This window comes from Mustelus asterias, chromosome 15 (assembly GCF_964213995.1).
Source record: "Mustelus asterias chromosome 15, sMusAst1.hap1.1, whole genome shotgun sequence".
Lineage (NCBI taxonomy): Eukaryota > Metazoa > Chordata > Chondrichthyes > Carcharhiniformes > Triakidae > Mustelus > Mustelus asterias.
The window spans coordinates 1,795,812-1,817,257 of record NC_135815.1 but is presented as its reverse complement, the minus strand read 5'-3'; the positions used below and the strand labels follow the sequence as shown (position 1 = coordinate 1,817,257).

General features: G+C 47.5%; 2 protein-coding genes across 5 annotated transcripts in view; both read left to right on the top strand.

Moving 5' to 3' along the window:
• The window catches only part of LOC144504254 (uncharacterized), a 450,031-nt gene that overhangs the window by 130,481 nt on the left and 298,104 nt on the right, over nucleotides 1–21,446 (top strand). The gene's annotated exons all lie outside the window — the stretch shown is intronic.
• LOC144504251 (protein-tyrosine kinase 2-beta-like) overlaps nucleotides 1–21,446 on the top strand; it is a 144,083-nt gene that overhangs the window by 27,832 nt on the left and 94,805 nt on the right. The window contains exon 1 of one of the 4 annotated variants that reach the window (XM_078229335.1): nucleotides 1,220–1,925. The exons of the other annotated variants lie outside the window; for them this stretch is intronic. The gene's annotated coding sequence lies outside the window, so the exon portion shown is untranslated. Of the gene's footprint in view, nucleotides 1–1,219; nucleotides 1,926–21,446 lie in introns of those variants that run through there. 4 annotated transcript variants of the gene reach the window in all.

Below are 21,446 nucleotides of genomic sequence, written 5' to 3'. Positions count from 1 at the left end.
TGAGACATGCAATTCGGACAGGAGTGAACTGATTTTACCCAGTGTCTGAGACATTTAAGACTAAGACAAAATAGTGGATAGTCTGGAGGGATGTCAGAAGTTACAGAGGGACATAGATAGGATGCAAGACTGGGCGGACAAGTGGCAGATGGACTTCAACCCAGATAAATGCGTCGTGGTCCATTTTGGCAGGTCAAATGGTATGAAGGAGTACAATATAAAGGAAAAGACTCTTAGTACTGTAGAGGATCAGAAGGACCTTGGGCGCTGGGTCCATAGGACTCTGAAATCAGCCCCGCAGGTGGAGGAGGTGGTTAAGAAGGCGTATGGTGTGCTGGCCTTTATCAATCGAGGGATTGAGTTTAGGAGTCCGGGGATAATGATGCAGCTATATAAGACCCTCGTCAGACCCCACTTGGAGTACTGTGCTCAGTTCTGGTCACCTCACTATAGGAAGGATGTGGAAAAGATTGAAAGGGTGCAGAGGAGATTTACAAGGATGTTGCCTGGATTGAGTGGCATGCCTTATGAGGATAGGCTGAGGGAGCTCGGTCTTTTCTCCTTGGAGAGACGAAGGATGAGAGGAGACCTAATAGAGGTGTATAAGATGTTGAGAGGCATAGATCGGGTGGACTCTCAGAGGCTTTTTCCCAGGGTGGAAATGTCTGCTACGAGAGGACACAGGTTTAAGGTGCTGGGGGGTAGGTACAGGGGAGATGTTAGGGGTAAGTTTTTCACACAGAGGGTGGTGGGCGAGTGGAATCAGCTGCCGTCAGTGGTGGTGGAGGCGGACTCAATAGGGTCTTTTAAGAGACTCCTGGATGAGTACATGGAGCTTAATAGGATGGAGGGTTATAGGTAGGTCTAGAAGGTAGGGATGTGTTCGGCACAACTTGTGGGCAACCAACCAACTCAAGAACAGCTTCTTCCCTGCTGCTGTCAGACTTTTGAATGGACTTGCCTTGCATTAAGTTGATCTTTCTCTACACCGTAGCTGTGACTGTAACACTAAATTCTGCACTCTCTCCTTTCCTTCTCTATGAATGGTATGCTTTGTCTGTATAGCGTGCAAGAAACAATACTTTTCACTGTATACTTTCTGTGACAATAAATCAAATCAAATTATAAAACCTTGCTTTCTTGGTGGGGGATGTTGCAACAGCCAATATGTAAATCCCTAATGCGGGAATTTCATTGGATGCACCATTGGTGGCAAGTTGGCATGTGATTTGACAAAGCCTATTGGCTGTGGCAATTGCATGTTCCTGCCTGGAATTTAGAGGGGCTGAGACTGGGCTGCTCACCCAGTCCTGTCTACTCTTCAATTCTTATCTCTTATCTGAAGCATGTTGATGATGCATGAGTGAATCGTCACACGTGACTGAGTAAACAGGCCTGAGCCTTTCAGCTCCCGCAGCTGAGGCTCCTGAACATGTTTCTGTACAAACTGATTGTGAGGAATGTGAAACCTGCCTGCCTAAACGAGATGTGAAGCTTCCCACACATTGCAATGGAATGAAGCCACACCTACCATCAGTGCAGACCTGCCTGGATTGCCTAACCTTGGGAACAGTGAGTGCCGTGCCTTCACTTCACCTTTATCATACACACATTTATCAATACCAGTGTCTCACTGACGGGAAGAAGAGCGGTGAATTGGATTAACTCCAGCAAGCTACAACAGCGACTGGAATAAGAACGAAATGAATCCTCAGAAGAAACATTGAGCACTGTCGATGATTACATTTTGGGACTTTTGACGATTTAGTCGTGGAGAGATTTCAGGATAATCGAAATCGTTACCATCCAGCACTGACCTTGTGACTTGGAACAGATGAAGAACGATTCATTCGTCATGTACGGGTCTTGGAAGCTATCAGCGCGAGGAGTTCACTCCTGAGTTCATCTTTATGGAGAGAGACCAGGTACTGTCATTGAGAGCAACCTATGATCTGTACTGAGTGACAGAGAACAGGAATCTAATCCCATTACTTGTAGTTCCCAGAACGTTATCAGGGTTCTTCAATGGATCTCAGATTGTCTCACCAATTCTCCAATGGCAACCATTCAAATTGATAACATTGGTCAGGTGGAACGGTCAGGAGATCAGTTCATATCCAAAAGGAGAAGCGATCATTGTTTTCACATTGCGATGTGAATTTAGCATTTGAGAGATTAAATTATAATTTACCAACTCTGTCCCTTTGCGATGCCCCAGTGGTCAGAGGTTTGCAAAAGGTTTCCAATGACATCAGCTTCCCACACATTCAGAGCTCTATTTCCTCATTATTCTGCCATTTCACACTCACAACCTGACCGCCAGTTAGCTGAAGTATTACAATATCTAATTCTCTCCATCCTGGTTAGATTATATTCCCATGAAGAGAGAGAGGACATCTCGCTGGCCTGGAGTCAGCAGCTCCATCGTTCCTAAGGTTTGGTTGTTGCTGAACTTGCTTGATGAGAGTTTTCCAGAACTATTCACACTGAGACGGCCCAGCTGGTACACTGCACAACTCCCTGGCACTCGGCTAAATCATGTTGTCCTCAGTGTGGTTTTAAGTTCCAATGTACAGCAGGTCAGTCGGGATTTACCCAAATGGTTCAGATATTCACCTTCACCTCCAAAATGCAAAACATCTGACCATCCAATGCCTGAACCACTGTGATATTTCATAGAACCCCTGTGGTGCAGAAGGAGGCCATTTGGCCCATTGGCACCGACAACTCAGCCTATCCACCTAACCACAGTATTTACCCAGCTAATCCCCCTGACTCTAAGGGTCAATTTAGCATGGTAAATCCACCTAACCTGTGCATTTTCAGACTGTGTGAGGAAACCGGAACACCCGGAGGAAACCCACGCAGACACGGGGAGAATGTGCAAACTCCACACAGACAGTGACCCAAGCCGGGAATCGAACCTGGGTGCCTGGTGCTGTAAGGCAGCAGTGCTAACCACTGTGCCACCGTGCCATGAAAGATAAGGATGAAGCGGATAGCTAACTCTTCGTTCTGTTACTCTGCAGCTGGGTGCATCATGAGGGCAGAGGATAATAGGCAATTTGACTGGGAATCTGGCCTCCTCTCTCTGGAACTCTCTTCCTCAAAAGGCAGTGGAAGCAGAGTCTGTTAATATTGTTAGGACAGAGTTAGATAGATTCTTGATTAACACAGGAGGTGAAAGGTTATGGGGTGAAAGGTTATGGAGGTGAAAGGTGATGGGGGGTTGGCAGGAATGCGGGGTTGAAGTTACAATCAGATCAGCCATGATCTTATTGAATGGGGGAGTAGGCCCGAGGGGCCGAGTGGCCTCCTCCTATTCCTAGTTTGTATGTTGTAATGGTTAGTCTGCCTTGCGTTTCAGCGTTTATTAACAGCTTCCTCAGTGATCTCTTGCTGTTTCTCTCACCCCTGTCTATATTTCTATTAGGCATGCTCCAACTGTATAAATGTGACCTCATCCAAAGCTTTGCTCCAATTTGCCAGCTTGCACTGAGGCCTGTTTACACGTCAGCCCTTTGCTCGCTGGCCTGCAATGGGTCATGATCCAACAACACTTGCATCTTAATATTCTCGTACTTGTTTTCAAATCCCTTCATGCCCCCCCCTCCCTATCTCTAACCTCCTCCAACCCTCTCCAGCCCTGGCCTCTTGAGCAGGCCAATTTTAATCACCTCACCACTGGAAGCTGCAAGGCCCGAAGTTCTCGAATCCCCTTGCTAAGTGTCCGTCCTCCCTATGGACACTCTGTAACTCCTCACTCTTTGACTGGCTCAATATTCCTTGTCTAGCTCAGTGTCATATTTTAGTAAAAGCAAATTACTGTGGATGCTGGAATCTGAAACCAAAAAAGAAAATGCTGGAAAATCTCAGCAGGTCTGGCAGCAAGATGCTACCAGACCTGCTGAGATTTTCCAGCAGTGTCTTATTTTGTTTGTCCTGTGAATGGTCCTGCACACTTTTACCACATTAATGGCACTATATAAATGCCCATTTGATAGAAATATCCATCGTTCCTCTTGAATATTGAAATATTCCATCAAGAATTTCTCTCCTGAGTTAACTCTCTTGCTCTTCTTCCCGTCTGGTTCTTTGTCGATCTGGATGAATAGATCTGAATCAAAGATATTTAACCTCCCCGAGTCACTTGCAGGGTATGGAAGGTATGTGTAAAGTGAGACAGCGTTCTGTCTATAAATAAAGACTCTATTTAAAATTGAATGATATAGACAATGAACTTTGAGGTTGAAGAGATCTGAACTCCCTGAGCTTTAGCCAGTGTATTTCTGGCAATGGGTGCACCACAGTATCCTGGATTCGTGATTATTTCTCTTCTGATTCGCTGCAGCTCAGATTTGCACCTTGAAGTCCCCCTGCCAGCTCGGGGTCTGACTGGTGAGATTGGGTCTGCAGAAAGACTGACTGACGCGTGACTATTTTTGAGTTGAAGAGAAGAGATGTTGCAGGGTAGAAGATGCTGTGATATATCCTTCCACACAAACTGCTAACATAGAAACACAGAAACTAGAAGCAGGAGGAGGCCATTAGGCCCTTTGAGTCTGCTCCGCCATTAATTTTGATCATGGCCGATCATCGAATTTAATATCCTGATCCCCCTTTTCCCCCCATATCCCTCGATTCTATTAGCCCCTTATCAAAGCTGCAAATTTCAGACTCTGAAACAGTAGTGTAAGAGCTGAGATGTGAATCATAGAATCCCTACAGTGCAGAAGAGGCCATTCAGCCCCTCGAGTCTGCACCAATTCTCACAGAGTATTTTACCCAGGCCCCGCCCCCTTCCTTATCCCCGTAACCCCACACATTTACCATGGCTAATCCATGTAACTTGCACATCTTGGGACACTAAGGGGCAAGTTAGCATGGCCAATCCATCTCACCTACACATCTTCGGACTGTGGGAGGAAACCGGAGCTCCCGGAGGAAACCCATGCTCATTTATGTGCAGATTTCTCTGGGGTGGTGGTGTCACCCATGGATAGGTCAGAGAGAAGTAGCACAGTGCGATTACTCTTTGCTTTCAGTTAGTGCAGCCACAGATTGGGCTGAGACAGCTGGTGACAATGAGTTCCTATTTTACTTTGTGAAGTTCCTGGTTAGAGCTTTCCATCCAATCAGTATTCAAACCTTCACTCATTAACTGTAGAATATTTTCTTACCTGAGAGGGGTGAAGAGTGTTGCTTTGTCCTGACTGGTGTTGGAAGCTGCAGATTGTATTCAATATCTGAGCTGAACCAACTGCCCACACTCCAAGGTGCTGCTGCCAATGGCAGTGGGTAAGGTGGTCCTGCCACTGGGGGAGCCCATTCGTCCACACCAGCTCCAGGTTACTCTGAGAACCAGTGTCTGAATCGTAGAGTATGCTGGAGCTTAGCACTGCTCTGCTGGCAACTCTTCAATGTTCAACCACAGCTTTAAGCCTCATCATCGCCGCACTGCTCTCACCGTGCCAAGCCAAGGCATCGATAAGTGATGCCTGTCACTGCAGAGAGACTATGGATCTCTGTTTGCGTTCAACAGCAAAGAGCCAGAGGGTTAAACAATGCAGCCCAATTTCATTATCCTGCAAAGTAAATGCACATCAGAAAAAACGGATTGAAAGAAGGAAAGGTGAGGAAGTATCAGAAAAATCCAAGGATCTGGGAGAGGATTGGGAAAACTGGAGACCAAGTTTGAAAGATGAGGATTTGGGAATGCAGTGTGAGCTGGGAGGAGGAGCGATGCTCTGAACAAAGAGAGGTCGAGAGCAGATACCTTTTCCCCGAGGCGCTGACCGCTCCCACCCCTCCCTGGTTAGTTCTGTGCCCAGCAAACTGTTCCCTCCCCAACTCCACTTTCGTTCCTCAGGTTGGAAAATGGGACAGAGAATTTTCTTTTAACGTGAGGGAATGTCAAACATTGGCTTGGAGTTTTGCTCCTGAAGTGGGTAGCTCCTGGCTCGGTGTACCTGCCACAGCTTATTAGGCCCTGTTGCAACCGATTTTCACACCGGATGGGGTGGGGTAGAATCACACCTGCCATCCCTGAATCAGATTGTAGGCGGCCACAGGGGAAACCGGAGTGGATGAGTGCTGAAGCGGACAGGTTAGAAAGCCTGTCTTGGTTCTCCGGGGCTTTGTCCCAGTTGTGTTGGGAGGAGTTAAACCCTCCAGCCCTCACCCTTCATTCTGCCTCAAACCTCACCACCTATCCCACACGCCCCTCACATCCTCTGTGGCTCCTCATTTCCCCACACTGCCCCTCACACACTCATGCCACCCCTCCACAGCCACTCACCCACTAACCACAACCGGCAGAACTCAGGAACAAAGTGGGGATGGAAAAGACATCAACTTCGACCAATCAAATGCGGCCTCACTCACTCATGCACATTTGAGAATCGGGAAAAAACATCCATTTATGAAATCCATTCAGAGATTATCTTTCCCCTTCATAGAACATAGAACATAGAACATAGAAAGCCACAGCACAAACAGGCCCTTCGGCCCACAAGTTGCGCCGATCACATCCCCACCTCTAGGCCTATCTATAGCCCTCAATCCCATTAAATCCCATGTACTCATCCAGAAGTCTCTTAAAAGACCCCAACGAGTTTGCCTCCACCACCACCGACGTCAGCCGATTCCACTCACCCACCACCCTCTGAGTGAAAAACTTACCCCTGACATCTCCTCTGTACCTACCCCCCAGCACCTTAAACCTGTGTCCTCTCGTAGCAACCATTTCAGCCCTTGGAAATAGCCTCTGAGAGTCTACCCTATCCAGACCTCTCAACATCTTGTAAACCTCTATCAGGTCACCTCTCATCCTTCGTCTCTCCAGGGAGAAGAGACCAAGCTCCCTCAACCTATCCTCATAAGGCATGCCCCCCAATCCAGGCAACATCCTTGTAAATCTCCTCTGCACCCTTTCAATGGCTTCAACATCTTTCCTGTAATGAGGTGACCAGAACTGCGCGCAGTACTCCAAGTGGGGTCTAACCAGGGTCCTATAAAGCTGCAGCATTATCTCCCGACTCCTAAACTCAATCCCTCGATTAATGAAGGCCAGTACGCCGTACGCCTTCTTGACCGCATCCTCCACCTGCGAGGCCGATTTAAGAGTCCTATGGACCCGGACCCCAAGGTCCTTCTGATCCTCTACACTGCTAAGAATGGTACCCTTCATATTATACTGCTGCTTCATCCCATTGGATCTGCCAAAATGGATCACCACACACTTATCCGGGTTGAAGTCCATCTGCCACTTCTCCGCCCAGTCTTGCATTCTATCTATGTCTCGCTGCAACTTCTGACATCCCTCCAAACTATCCACAACACCACCTACCTTGGTGTCGTCAGCAAACTTACCAACCCATCCCTCCACTTCCTCATCCAGGTCATTTATGAAAATGACAAACAGCAAGGGTCCCAGAACAGATCCCTGGGGCACTCCACTGGTCACTGACCTCCATGCAGAGAAAGACCCCTCCACAGCCACTCTCTGCCTTCTGCAGGCAAGCCAGTTCTGGATCCACAAGGCAACAGCCCCTTGGATCCCATGCCCTCTCACTTTCTCAAGAAGTCTTGCATGGGGGATCTTATCGAACGCCTTGCTGAAGTCCATATAGACCACATCCACCGCTCTTCCTTCGTCAATGTGTTTGGTCACATTTTCAAAGAACTCAACCAGGCTTGTAAGGCACGACCTGCCCTTGACAAAGCCGTGCTGACTACTTTTGATCATACTAAACTTCTCTAGATTATCATAAATCCTGTCTCTCAGGATCCTCTCCATCAACTTACCAACCACTGAGGTTCGACTCACCGGTCGGTAATTTCCCGGGCTGTCCCTGTTCCCTTTCTTGAATATAGGGACCACATCTGCAATCCTCCAATCCTCCGGAACCTCTCCCGTCTCCATCGACGATGCAAAGATCATCGCCAAAGGCTCCGCAATCTCCTCCCTCGCCTCCCACAGTAACCTGGGGTACATCCCATCCGGTCCCGGCGACTTACCAACCTTGATGCCATTCAATAGTTCCAACACATCCTCTTTCTTTATGTCCACATGCTCGATCCTTTCTGTCCACCGCAAACCAGCAGTACAACCACCCAGATCCCTTTCCACCGTGAATACCGAGGTAAAGTATTCATTAAGCACCTCCGCCATTTCTAACGGTTCCGCACAAACTTTTCCCCCTTCACCTTTTAAGGGTCCTATGCCTTCACATCTCATCCTTTTACTCTTGACATATTTGTAGAAAGCCTTGGGATTCTCCTTAATCTTACCCGCCAAGGTCTTCTCATGACCCCTTCTCGCTCTCCTAATTTCCTTCTTAAGCTCCTTCCTACATCCCGTATACTCCTCTAAATCCTTAACACCTCCTAGCTCTCTGAACCTTCTGTACGCCTCTCTTTTCTTATTCACCAGGTTCATCACAACCTTCGTGCACCACGGTTCCCGTACCCTACCAACACCCCCCTGTCTCATCGGAACGTTGTCATGCAGAGCTCCAGACAAACATTCCTTGAAAATCCTCCACTTTCCTTCGGTACTTTTCCCCAAGAATGCCTCCTTCCAATTTACCCGTCTAATTTCCTCCCTGATGACACTGTATTTCCCTTTACTCCAGAGAAACACTTTCCTAGCCTGCCTGATCCTATCTCTTTCCAATGCTATCGTGAAGGAGATAGAATTATGATCGCTATCCCCAAGATGCTCACCCACCGAGAGATCCTCCACCTGTCCAGGTTCATTAGCCAGCACCAGATCAAGTACAGCCTCTCCTCTAGTAGGCTTATCCACATACTGTGTCAGGAAACTCTCCTGGACACACCTAACAAACTCCTCTCCATCCAAACCCCTAGCCCTAGGGATATTCCAATCTATGTTTGGGAAATTAAAATCTCCCATCACGACAACTCTGTTATTCCTACATCTCTCCAGGATCTGTTTCCCCATCTGCTCCTCAACATCTCTGTTACTATTGGGCGGCCTATAGAAAACACCCAGCAACGTTACCGACCCCTTCCTGTTCCTAACCTCCACCCACAGAGACTCCGTAGTCAATCCCTCCACGGCGTCCACCTTCTCTACAGCCGTGACACTATCCCTGATCAACAGTGCCACTCCTCCCCCTCTCTTGCCTCCCTCCCTGTCCTTCCTGAAACATCTAAAACCCGGCACCTGAAGCACCCAGTCCTGTCCCTGAGACATCCAAGTCTCCGTAATGGCCACCACATCACAATTCGAAGCAGCAATCCACGCTCTAAGCTCATCCACTTTATTCACTACACTCCTGGCATTAAAATAGACACATCTCAGACCTTCAGCCTGAGCACTTCCCTTCTCCATCACTCGTCTAACCTCCCTCTTACCCTGTTTACATTCCTTATCTATTTGCGAGCTAACCTCCTCGCTCTCAGTCCCCTCATTTCGATTCCCTCCCCCCAACCTTTCTAGTTTAAAGTCTCTCCAGTAGCCTTAGCCAACCTTCCCGCCAGGATATTGGTCCCCCTGGGATTCAAGTGCCACCCGTCTTTTTTAAACAGGTCACACCTGCCCCTAAAGAGGTCCCAATGATCCAAGTACCCAAATCCTTGTCCCTTGCTCCAGTCCCTCAGCCACGCATTCATTCTCCACCGATTCCTGTTCTCACTCTCCCGCGGCACAGGCAGCAATCCCGAGATTACTACCTTTGCATTCCTCTTTCTCAGCTGTCTACCTAACTCCCTATATTCTCTTTTCATGACCCCTTCCCTCTTCCTACCTATGTCAGCAGTACCTATATGCATCACGACCTTCGGCTTCAAGTGTTCAATCTGTTAGACACATACAAACATAGAAAATAGGAGCAGGAGGAGGCCTTCGAGCCTGCTCCGCCAATCATTACGATCATGGTTGATCATCAGATTCAATACCCTGATCTACCCCCCCCCCCCTCGCAATATCCACTGATCCCCTTCACCCCAAGAGCTTTATCTAACTGCTTCTTGAAAACATACAATATTTCGATCGCAATTTTTGTGGTAGTGAATTCCACAGGCTCACCACTCTCTGGATAAAGAGCTTTCCCCTTATCTCTCTCCTTAACAGTCTACCCTCGATCCTCACGCTGCGATTCTTGGTTCTGGACAACCACATCATCGGGAACATTCTTCCTGAATCTACCCTGTCTAGTCCTGTCAGAATTTTATAGGTTTCTTATTCTTCCGAACTCCAGCGAATGTAATCCTAACCGACTCAATCTCTCCTCATACATCAGTGCCACCATCCCTGGAATCAGTCTGGTAAACCTTCGCTGCACTCCCTCGAGAGCAAGAACATCCTTCCTCAGATAAGGAGACCAAAACTGTAAACAATATTCCAGGTGTGGCCTCACCAAGGCCGTGTGTAATCGCAGCAACACATCCCTGCCTCTGCACTCGAATCCTCTCACTATGAAGGCAAACATACCATTTGCTGCCTTTATCGCCTGCTGCACCTGCACGCTTACCTTCAGTGACTGGTGTATGAGGTCACCCAGGTCTCGTTGCACACTCCCCTCTCCTAATTTATGGCCATTCAGATAATAATCTGCCTTCCGGTTTTTGCTGCCAAAGTGAATAACCTCACATTTATCCACATTATACTGCACCTGCCATGCAGATACCCACACACTCAGCCTGTCCAAATCACACTGAAGTTTCTCTGCATCCTCCTCACAGCTCACCCTCCCACCCAACTTTGTATCATCTGAAAAAAAAGAGATATTACAGTTAGTTCAGCTAAACCAGTAACATATATAATAAATAGCTGGGGTCCAAGCACTGATCCCTATGGTACCACACAAGTCGCTGCCTGCCATTTGGAAAAAGACCCGTTTATTCCTACTCTCTGTTTCCTGTCTGCCAACCAGTTTTCCATCCATCTCAATACACTACGCCCAATCCCATGTGCTTTAATTTTACACACTAATCTCTTACATGGAACCTTGTCAAAAGCCTTCTGAAAATCCAAATAAAGAATATATGTTTCTATGAGATCCCCTCTCATTCTTCTCAATTCCAGTCAGTACAAACCCAATGTCATTCGATGTCAATGTCATTCCCAACATCATCATTACAGTTTGGGGGTCTATGTACTAACGTTTTTTGCTGCTTGGTGTTTCTTAGCTCTACCCATAGAGATTCCACATTATCGCAACTCATATCCTTCCTCAGTATGGTGCTAATTTCCTCTTTAACCAATGATGCAACTCCATTGCTTTTACCTTATGTCTATCCTTCCTCAATACGGAATACCCCTGGATGTTCAGTTCCCATCTCTGGTCACCCTGCAGCTGTGTCTCCATAATTTCAACTATATCATACCCGTGATTAATTCATCCATTTTATTACAAAAGCTCCACGTGTTAAGGCCCAAAGCATTAAGGCTTGTCTTTTAAAGATTCCTTCTCCCGTTCCCACTGTTTCTCACTGTTTGAATCTGGCCCTTTGTTTCTCTGCCAATTATTTTTCTTATGCCCCTTTGATTCCTTACATAGGTTCCCTTCCCCATCCCCCTGCCATTTTACTTTAACCCTCCCAAACCACTCTAACCAATACGGACATCGGATCCGGACCTGCCCAGGTGTAACCCATCCAGTTCCAAGAACCGGTCCCTATGGCCCAGGAATCTGAAACCCTCTCCCTAACTCCATCTCTTCAGCCACATATTCATCCAACATATCCTGCTATTTCTACTCTGACTCTCACGTGGCACCGGTGGTAATCCTGAGATCACTACCTTCGAGGCCCGATTTCTTAACATTCTTCCTAGCTCCCTGTATTCTGCTTTTAGGACCTCATCCCTTTTTAAACTGTCATTGGCACCAACGTGTACCACGACCACTGACTGTTCGCCCTCCCCCTCCAGAATGTCCTGAAGCCGCTCCGAGACATCCTTGACCCTGGCACCAGGGAGGCAACATTCCATCCTGGAGTCTGGTTTGTGGCCACAGAAACGCCAGTCTATTCCCCTTCCAATTGAATTTCCTATAACTATTGCATTGGTATACTTTGTACCCATCCCGCCTGCAGCAGAACCAACCCTGTGGTGCAACGAGTTTGGCTGCTGCTGCTTTCCCCAGAGAGGTCATTCCCTCAACAGTATCCAAGTGGTATATCTGTTTTTCAAGGCAATAGCCACAGGAGATTCCTGCACTGCCTGCCTCACCCTCTTGCTCTGCCTGGTGGTCACCCATTCACTTCCTGCCTCCCGAGTCTGAGCCTGAGTATGACCACCTCTCCTATATGTGCGATCCATAATACTCACCACCTCATGGATGCTCCACAGTGTCGCCAGCTGCCGCTCCAGCTCCACAACGCGAGCTTCTAGGAGCTCCAGCTGGAGACACTTCCTGCACACATGCTGGCCCTGAGCACTGGAAATGTTCCTGGCTTCCCACATGGAGCACGAAGAGCACACCACGACTTGGCGCTCTCCTGCCATGACTTATGCCTTTAGATTAAACCTTTAGAAGATGCTAGATATTAGATTATATCCAATTCACTAAGGCCCTTCTTTCCTGGTCCTCATTAGTACCAAATATAACCCTTACAAACTATAAAGCACAAAAAAACCTCGGCAAATAGAAGTGATAACTGTAAGTGATAGAAGTATTAAATACTTACCCTACCTTACCCACTAACCAATCAGCTCTTTCCCTTGTGTCCTCCACTCCTACAGCAGGGCAAGACCACTCTCTGAAGATGTAAAAGTTAGAAAGCAAGGAGAAAAAGCAGGAAGCATTTCTTTCCCCGGAGTGCCGAATTCCCACTCCGCTCCAAATTTCCGATACCCACACTCTGGCTATGTCTCATTCCGAGTGGGCATTTTTACCTCTATTCAGGAACCAGTTGAAAGACAGCTGATCCCAAATCACACAATTGTTACAAGGAGAAGGAGGCCATTCAGCCCATTGTGACCGCACTGGCCTCTGGATGACCATTTCACCTGGTACCATACCTCACCATCTCCCCGTAACCCTGCACATTTTTCTTATTCCGTCTTGAAAGCCTCGATTCAAGCTGCCACAGCCACGCATTCCAAACATTAACCACGAACTGAAAAAGTTTTCCCTGACGTTGTCTTTGTTTCTTTTGCAAATTACTTTAAATCTGCAGCCCCTCGATCTTGATCCTTTTACCAGCGAGGACAGTTTCTCCCAATCGACTCTGTCCAGCCCCCTCATGATTTTGAACATCTTTATCAAATCTCCTCTCGGCCCTCTCTTCCCTAACGAAAACAATCCTAACTTCTCCGATCTATCTTCATCAGTGAAGTTTCTTATCCCTGGAACGTTTCAATGTTGGCTGTGTTCCCTCTCCACAGAGACTGCCAGACCTGCTGAGATTTTCCAGCATTTTTCTGTTTTTGTTTCAGATTCCAGCATCCGCCGTATTTTGCTTTTATTTTATGTCTTGTATTCACCAATTCAAACACAGATTCCTGTAAAACTACCTTTATTTTTCTATCACCATTCCACTAACTCGTCTGTGTCCCTTTGAGGTTCGACACTGTCCTCTTCACAGTTCACAAAGCTTTCACGTTTTGTATCATCTGCAAAACAGATGTTATCTGCTCTCCAAGAGCATTTTAATCTATTTGATCAAAGTAGGCTCCCACACTGTGGGTTAAGCCAATGTAACAGTGAAGATGGGGCCTGTTTGAACTCTGTATCAATTTCAAGTGGCCCTGCTGAGATTGCCTTTCCTGCCTCCCGTTCCCCACCCCCTCACTTGCTGACACAAATGGGATCTGTCAGAAATGGGGTCGAGAATTCCATGTCCCCCGTCACCATTACATACCAACTTACCAATTAGGAGCAGGAGGAGGCCCCTCGGCCCCTCGAGCCTGCTACGCCATTCAATAAGATCATGGTTGATCTGACTGTAACCTCAACCCCACATCCCTGCTGACCCCGATAACCTTTCACCCCTTCATTAAAATCAAGAATCTATCTAGCTCTGTTTTAAAAATATTCCGAGGCTCTGCTTCCGCTGCCTTTTGAGGAAGAGAGTTCCAGAGACTCCAGAACCTCAGAGAAAACATTTCTCATCTCTGTGTTAAATGAGGCACTTCTTATTTTTAAACAGTGACCTCTAGTCCTCCCACAAGAGGAAACATCCTCTCCACATCCACCCTGTCAATACCCCTCAGGATCTGAAAGGTGTTGATGAAGTCGCCTCTTACTCATCTTACTTTCAGTGAGTAAAAATCTAGCCTCTTAAACCTTTCCTCATAACACAACCCGCCCACACCTGGTACGGTTCCAGTAAACCTTCTCTGAACTGCTTCTGACACATTTACATCTTTCCTTAAATCTTCCATCATTTTCAAGACTGACCTGAAGTCATGCCTAAGCTTCCTCTTTTTCAGAGATTAGAGATCCCACCTGTTCCTCCTTAGCTGATAGTTTCATCCCACACTTGGAGCATTATCCCTGGAAACCTCTTCCGCACCCTCTCCATTGCCTGCCATCCTTGTGTAATATTATGAAGCAGTTCTCCGAGTGTGATCTGAGCAAGGTTTGACAGACACTGAAGATGACTTCTCTATTTTCTAAATTTATCACCTTATTAATCTCTCTCAACTTCTGGTGGTTTGTACATTTGTATTCACAGATCCTTTTACCCCATTTATATTTTTATTTTTCAAATAATATGTAACCAAGAGCTGTAGAATTATTTATAGCACAAAGAGAGGCTATTCAGCCCATTGAATCCACACTAGCTCCCCGTGGAGTAATCCAGTCAGCGCCGCTTCCCCACTCAGTCGCTGCTGCAGCATCAAAGTTTCTTTCCTTCAAGTGGATTTCCAAATGCCTTTATACATTGTTTATCGTTTCTGCCTCACCGTCTCAGAGCAGTGAGTCCTGGTCATCCTTACCAGAAAAACATTCTTCCTCTCCGCACCCACCCCATACTCCCACACTCTCACCCCTCATGCACACCCCACACCAACAACCCGATACCCACCACCCCTCACCCTCACGCACACCCTCATCTGCACCCTACACCCACATCCTCACCCCTCACCCCCACCCACACCCCACACTTACACCCTCACCCTCCCCTCTGAACCCCCACCCCTCTCTCCATCTGTTGCACGTAAGCTTAAATCTGTGTCCCCGAGTCCTTGGACAGTCAGTCAATGAAAACAGCTTCTCTATGTCCACCTTAGCCAATCCTGTCATAATCTCCTCCACCTTTATCAAGTCTCCCCTAGGTCTTCTTTACTCCAAGGGGAACAACCCCAGATTCTCCAACCCAACCCTCGACCTAAAATCACCCCCCCCCCCCTCTGCAATCTCCGGAACCATCCTGGTAAATCTCCCTCTGCACCCTCTCAAAAACCTCATATCCTCCCGAAAGTGTGGTGATCGGAACTGGACATGAAACTCGAGTTGGGGTTAATCAGAGCTTTATAAAGTTTCAATATCACTTGTTGGTTTTTGTGCTTCTTGTCTCCATTTAGGCTGTGATTGCATTTGCTTTGAGTTCTGAAGGAAAGTCACCCAGACTCGAACTGTTCACTGATTCTCTCTCCACAGATGTTGCTGGACCTGCTGAGAGCTTCCAGCATTTTCTGTTTTTATCCCGTGTGCTTTGCTATCTTTTCCCTTATGTGGTATCGCCTCAATATTCTCACTTTGGAATGTGGGAACCCTGCATGTGAACACTTGGCCATCGCAGTGAAGCTTCAATGAGTGTAGCTGGCAGCGATGCAGCCCGTCCTGGGGGCTTTGTCCTGGTCCGCAGTGTTACAGATGGACCCGAAGCACCAAAGGTGGAGTGCACCGAAACATAGAAACAGAGAAGCTAGAAGCAGGAGGAGGCCATTCGGCCCTTCAACCTGCTCCACCATTCATTATGATCGTGGCTGACAATCAAATTCAAATGTCATAGAGTCATGGGGTCATAGAGGTTTACAGGCCCTTCAGCCCAACTTGTCCATGCGGCTCTTTTTTTTAACCACTAAGCTAGTCCCAATTGCCCGTATTTGGCCCATATCCCTCTCTACCCATCTTACCCATGTAACTGTCTAAACACTTTTTAAAAGACAAAATTGAGAAATGTGTAGGCACTCCGCTTGCAGAGAAATGCACTGCCTGGTAGACTGTTTGAGACAAACTCCTTGCTCTCCCCAAAGCCTGTGGGTGAATCTGCCGAATACTGACCCTTCCCCTCGCTGCGGGGGCGGGGGGGGGGGGGGGGGGGGGGCGGGGGGGGTCTCGGGACCAGGAGCAGTTCAAACTGAGATGAGGGGAAATTTCTTCCCTCAAAGTGTTGTGAATCTATTTCCGAGGGTTGTGGATGGCCGATTGGTGAATATTTTTGAGATGGATTTTTGGGAATCGAGTTAAATGGGGAGCAGGTGGGAAAATGGAGTTGAATCCTGAGGTCAGCCATACTTGAATTGAATGGCAGAACAGGCTTGATGGGCTGAATGGCCTACTCCTGCTCCTAGCTCTTGTGATTGGCTGTTTCATCACCCAGTTGGGGTTGGTAGAGAGGAAACACCCAAGCAGGACCTCTGAAATGAGTAGAGGAGTGTGAAATTCCAGCAGCAGATTTGCTCAACCCCGTCTTAATAAGAACATAAGAACTAGGAGCAGGAATAGGCCATCTGGCCCCTCGAGCCTGCTCCGCCATTCAATAAGATCATGGCTGATCTTTTTGTGGACTCAGCTCCACTTACCCGCCCGCTCACCATAACCCTTAATTCCTTTACTGTTCAAAAATTTATCTATCCTTGCCTTAAAAACATTCAATGAGGTAGCCTCAACTGCTTCACTGGGCAGGGAATTCCACAGATTCACAACCCTTTGTGTGAAGAAGTTCCTCCTCAACTCAGTCCTAAATCTGCTCCCCCTTATTTTGAGGCTATGCCCCCTAGTTATAGTTTCATCCGCCAGTGGAAACAACTTCCCTGCTTCTATCTTATCTATTCCCTTCATAATCTTATACATTTCTATAAGATCTCCCCTCATTCTTCTGAATTCCAATGAGTATAGCCCCAGTCTACTCAGTCTCTCCTCATAAGCCATCCCTCTCAACTCCGGAATCAACCTAGTGAATCTCCTCTGCACCCCCTCCAGTGCCAGTATATCCTTTCTCAAGTAAGGAGACCAAAACTGTACACAGTATTCCAGGCGTGGCCTCACCAGCACCTTATACAGCTGCAACATAATCTCACTGTTTTTAAACTCCATCCCTCTCGCAATGAAGGACAAAATTCCATTTGCCTTCTTAATTACCTGCTGCACCTGCAAACCAACTCCTTGAGATTCCTGCACAAGGACACCCAGGTTCCTCTGCACAGCAGCATGCTGCAATTTTTTACCATTTAAATAATAGTCCATTCTGCTGTTATTCCTACCAAATGGATGACCTCACATTTACCAACATAGAACATAGAACAGTACAGCACAGAACAGGCCCTTCGGCCCACGATGTTGTGCCGACCTTCATCTGAAACCAAGATCAAGCTATCCCACTCCCTACCATCCTGGTGTGCTCCATGTGCCTATCCAATAACCGCTTAAATGTTCCTAAAGTGTCTGACTCCACTATCACTGCAGGCAGTCCATTCCACACCCCAACCACTCTCTGCGTGAAGAACCTACCTCTGATATCCTTCCTATATCTCCCACCATGAACCCTATAGTTATGCCCCCTCGTAATAGCTCCATCCACCCGAGGAAATAGTCTTTGAACGTTCACTCGATCTATCCCCTTCATCATTTTATAAACCTCTATTAAGTCTCCCCTCAATCTCCTCCGCTCCAGAGAGAACAGCCCCAGCTCCCTCAACCTTTCCTCATAAGACCGACACTCCAAACCAGGCAGCATCCTGGTAAATCTCCTCTGCACTCTTTCCAGCGCTTCCACATCCTTCTTATAGTGAGGTGACCAGAACTGCACGCAATATTCCAAATGCGGTCTCACCAAGGTCCTGTACAGTTGCAGCATAACCCCACGGCTCTTAAACTCCAACCCCCTGTTAATAAAAGCTAACACACTATATGCCTTCTTCACAGCTCTATCCACTTGAGTGGCAACCTTTAGAGATCTGTGGATATGGACCCCAAGATCTCTCTGTTCCTCCACAGTCTTCAGAACCCTACCTTTGACCCTGTAATCCACATTTAAATTAGCCCTACCAAAATGAATCACCTCACATTTATCAGGGTTAAACTCCATTTGCCATTTTTCAGCCCAGCTTTGCATCCTATCTATGTCTCTTTGCAGCCTACAACACCCCTCCACCTCATCCACTACTCCACCAATCTTGGTGTCATCAGCAAATTTACTGATCCACCCTTCAGTCATTAATAAAAATCACAAAGAGCAGAGGACCAAGCACCGATCCCTGCGGCACTCCGCTAGCAACCTGCCTCCAGTCCGAAAATTTTCCATCCACCACCACCCTCTGTCTTCGATCAGACAGCCAGTTACCTATCCAATCGGCCAACTTTCCCTCTATCCCACACCTCCTTACTTTCATCATAAGCCGACCATGGGGGACCTTATCAAACGCCTTACTAAAATCCATGTATATGACATCAACCGCCCCACCTTCATCAACACACCTAGTTACCTCCTCAAAAAATTCTATCAAATTTGTGAGGCACGATTTGCCCTTCACAAATCCGTGCTGACTATCCCGGATTAATCCGCATCTTTCTAAATGGTCGTAAATCCCATCCCTAAGGACCTTTTCCATCAATTTACCAACCACCGAAGTCAGACTAACCGGTCTATAATTACCAGGGTCATTTCTATTCCCTTTCTTAAACAGAGGAACAACATTTGCCACTCTCCAGTCCTCTGGCACCATCCCCGTGGACAGCGAGGACCCAAAGATCAAAGCCAAAGGCTCTGCAATCTCATCCCTCGCCTCCCAAAGAATCCTAGGATACATTTCATCAGGCCCAGGGGACTTATCGACCTTCAGTTTATTCAAAACTGCCAATACATCCTCCCTCCGAACATCTATTTCCTCCAGCCTATTAGCCTGTAACACCTTCTCTTCCTGAAAAACATGGCCCCTCTCCTTGGTGAACACTGAAGAAAAGTATTCATTCATCACCTCGCCTATCTCTACTGATTCCATACACAAGTTCCCACCACTGTCCTTGACCGGCCCTAACCTCACCCTGGTCATTCTTTTATTCCTCACATAAGAGTAAAAAGCCTTGGGGTTTTCCTTGATCCGACCCGCCAAGGACTTCTCATGTCCCCTCCTAGCTCTCCTGAGCCCCTTTTTCAGCTCGTTCCTTGCTAACTTGTAACCCTCAGTCGAGCCATCTGAACCTTGTTTCCTCATCCCTACATAAGCTTCCCTCTTCCTTTTCACAAGACATTCCACCTCTTTTGTGAACCACGGTTCCCTCACTCGGCCATTTCCTCCCTGCCTGACAGGGACATACCTATCAAGGACACCCAGTATTTGTTCCTTGAAAAAGTTCCACTTTTCATTTGTGCCTTTCCCTGACAGTTTCTGTTCCCATCTTATGCCCCCTAATTCTTGCCTAATCGCATCATAATTACCTCTCCCCCAATTGTAAGCCTTGCCCTGCCGTCCGGCCCTATCCCTCTCCATTGCAATAACAAAAGACACCGAATTGTGGTCACTATCTCCAAAGTTCTCTCCCACAACCAAATCTAACACTTGGCCCGGTTCATTTCCCAGTACCAAATCCAATGTGGCCTCACCCCTTGTCGGCCTATCCACATATTGTGTCAGGAAACCCTCCTGCACACACTGCACAAAAAGTGCCCCATCCAAATTATTTGACCTACAAAGGTTCCAATCAATATTTGGAAAGTTAAAGTCCCCCATGACAACTACCCTGTGACCCCCACACGTATCCATAATCTGCTTAGCAATTTCTTCCTCCACATCTCTATTACTATTTGGGGGCCTATAGTAAACTCCTAGCAACGTGACCGCTCCTTTCCTGTTTCTAAGTGCAGCCCATATTACCTCAGTGTGCATATCCCCCTCAAAGTGCTTTTCCGCAGCCGTTAAACTATCCTTGATTAACAATGCTACTCCTCCACCTCTTTTACCAGCTTCCCTACACTTACTGAAACATCTATACCCCGGAACGTCCAACAACCATTCCTGTCCTTGTTCTACCCACGTCTCCGTAATGGCCACAACATCGTAGTCCCAAGTAGCAATCCACGCCCCAAGTTCATTCACCTTGTTCCGGATGCTCCTTGCATTGAAGTAGACACACTTCAACCCATCTTCCTGTCTACCGGTACCCACCCTTGACCTTGATACCTTCCCCAATACCTCACCACCCTCAACACTGACTTCTGGACTACAACTCCTTTTCCCACTCCCCTGACAAATTAGTTTAAATCCCCCTGAAGAGCCGTAGCAAATTTCCCTCCCAGGATATTGTACTTCATCTTCCAGACCCTTGCCAACTCACTTAGACTATCTATATCCCTTTGCAGACTTTCAGCGTCCTCTGCACACTTTGCTCTTCCACCTACCTTAGTGTCATCTGCGAATTTTGACACACTACACTGGAGCTGGATGAACTTCTGATCATTCGGGAGGCAGAGGTGGCCATAGATAGAAGCTTCAGGGATGTAGTTCCTCTGAAGAATGAAGATAGATGGGTGACGGTTAGAGGGGCTGGGAGGAAGCAGTCAGTGCACGGATCCCCAGTGGTCGTTCCCCTCGACAACAAGTATTCCGCTTTGGATACTGTTGGGGAGGACGACCTACCAGTGGTAAGCCACGGTGACCGGATCTCCAGCACTGAGTCCGTCCCTGTGGCTCAGAAGGGAAGCGGGGAAAGCAAGAGAGCAGTAGTTATTGGGGTCTCGATAATTAGAGGGACGGATAGGAGGTTCTGTTGCAGTGAAAGAGACTCATAGATGGTATGTTGCCTCCCGGGTGCCAGGGTCCGTGACGTCTCGGACCGTGTTTTCAGGATCCTAAAGGGGGAGGGGGAACAGTCACAAATCGTGGTGCACATTGGCACCAATGACATAGGTAAGAGAAGGGACGGGGATTTAAAACAGGAATTTAGGGAGCTAGGGTGGAAGCTGAGAGCCAGGACAAACCATGTTGTCATCTCTGGTTTGTTGCCGGTGCCACGTGATAGCGAGTTGAGGAACAGGGAGAGAGTGCAGTTAAACATGTGGTTGCAGGGATGGTGTAGGAGGGAGGGTTTCAGTTACATGGATAATTAGAGCACATTCTGGGGAAGGTGGGACATGTACAAACAGGACGGTTTGCACCTGAACCAGAGGGGCACCAATATCCTGGGAGGGAAATTTGCTACGGCTCTTTGGGGGGGTTTAAACTAATTTGTCAGGGGGGTGGGAAAAGGAGTTGTAGCCCAGAAGCCAGTGTTGAGTGTTGTGAGGTAGTGAGGAGGGTATCAAGG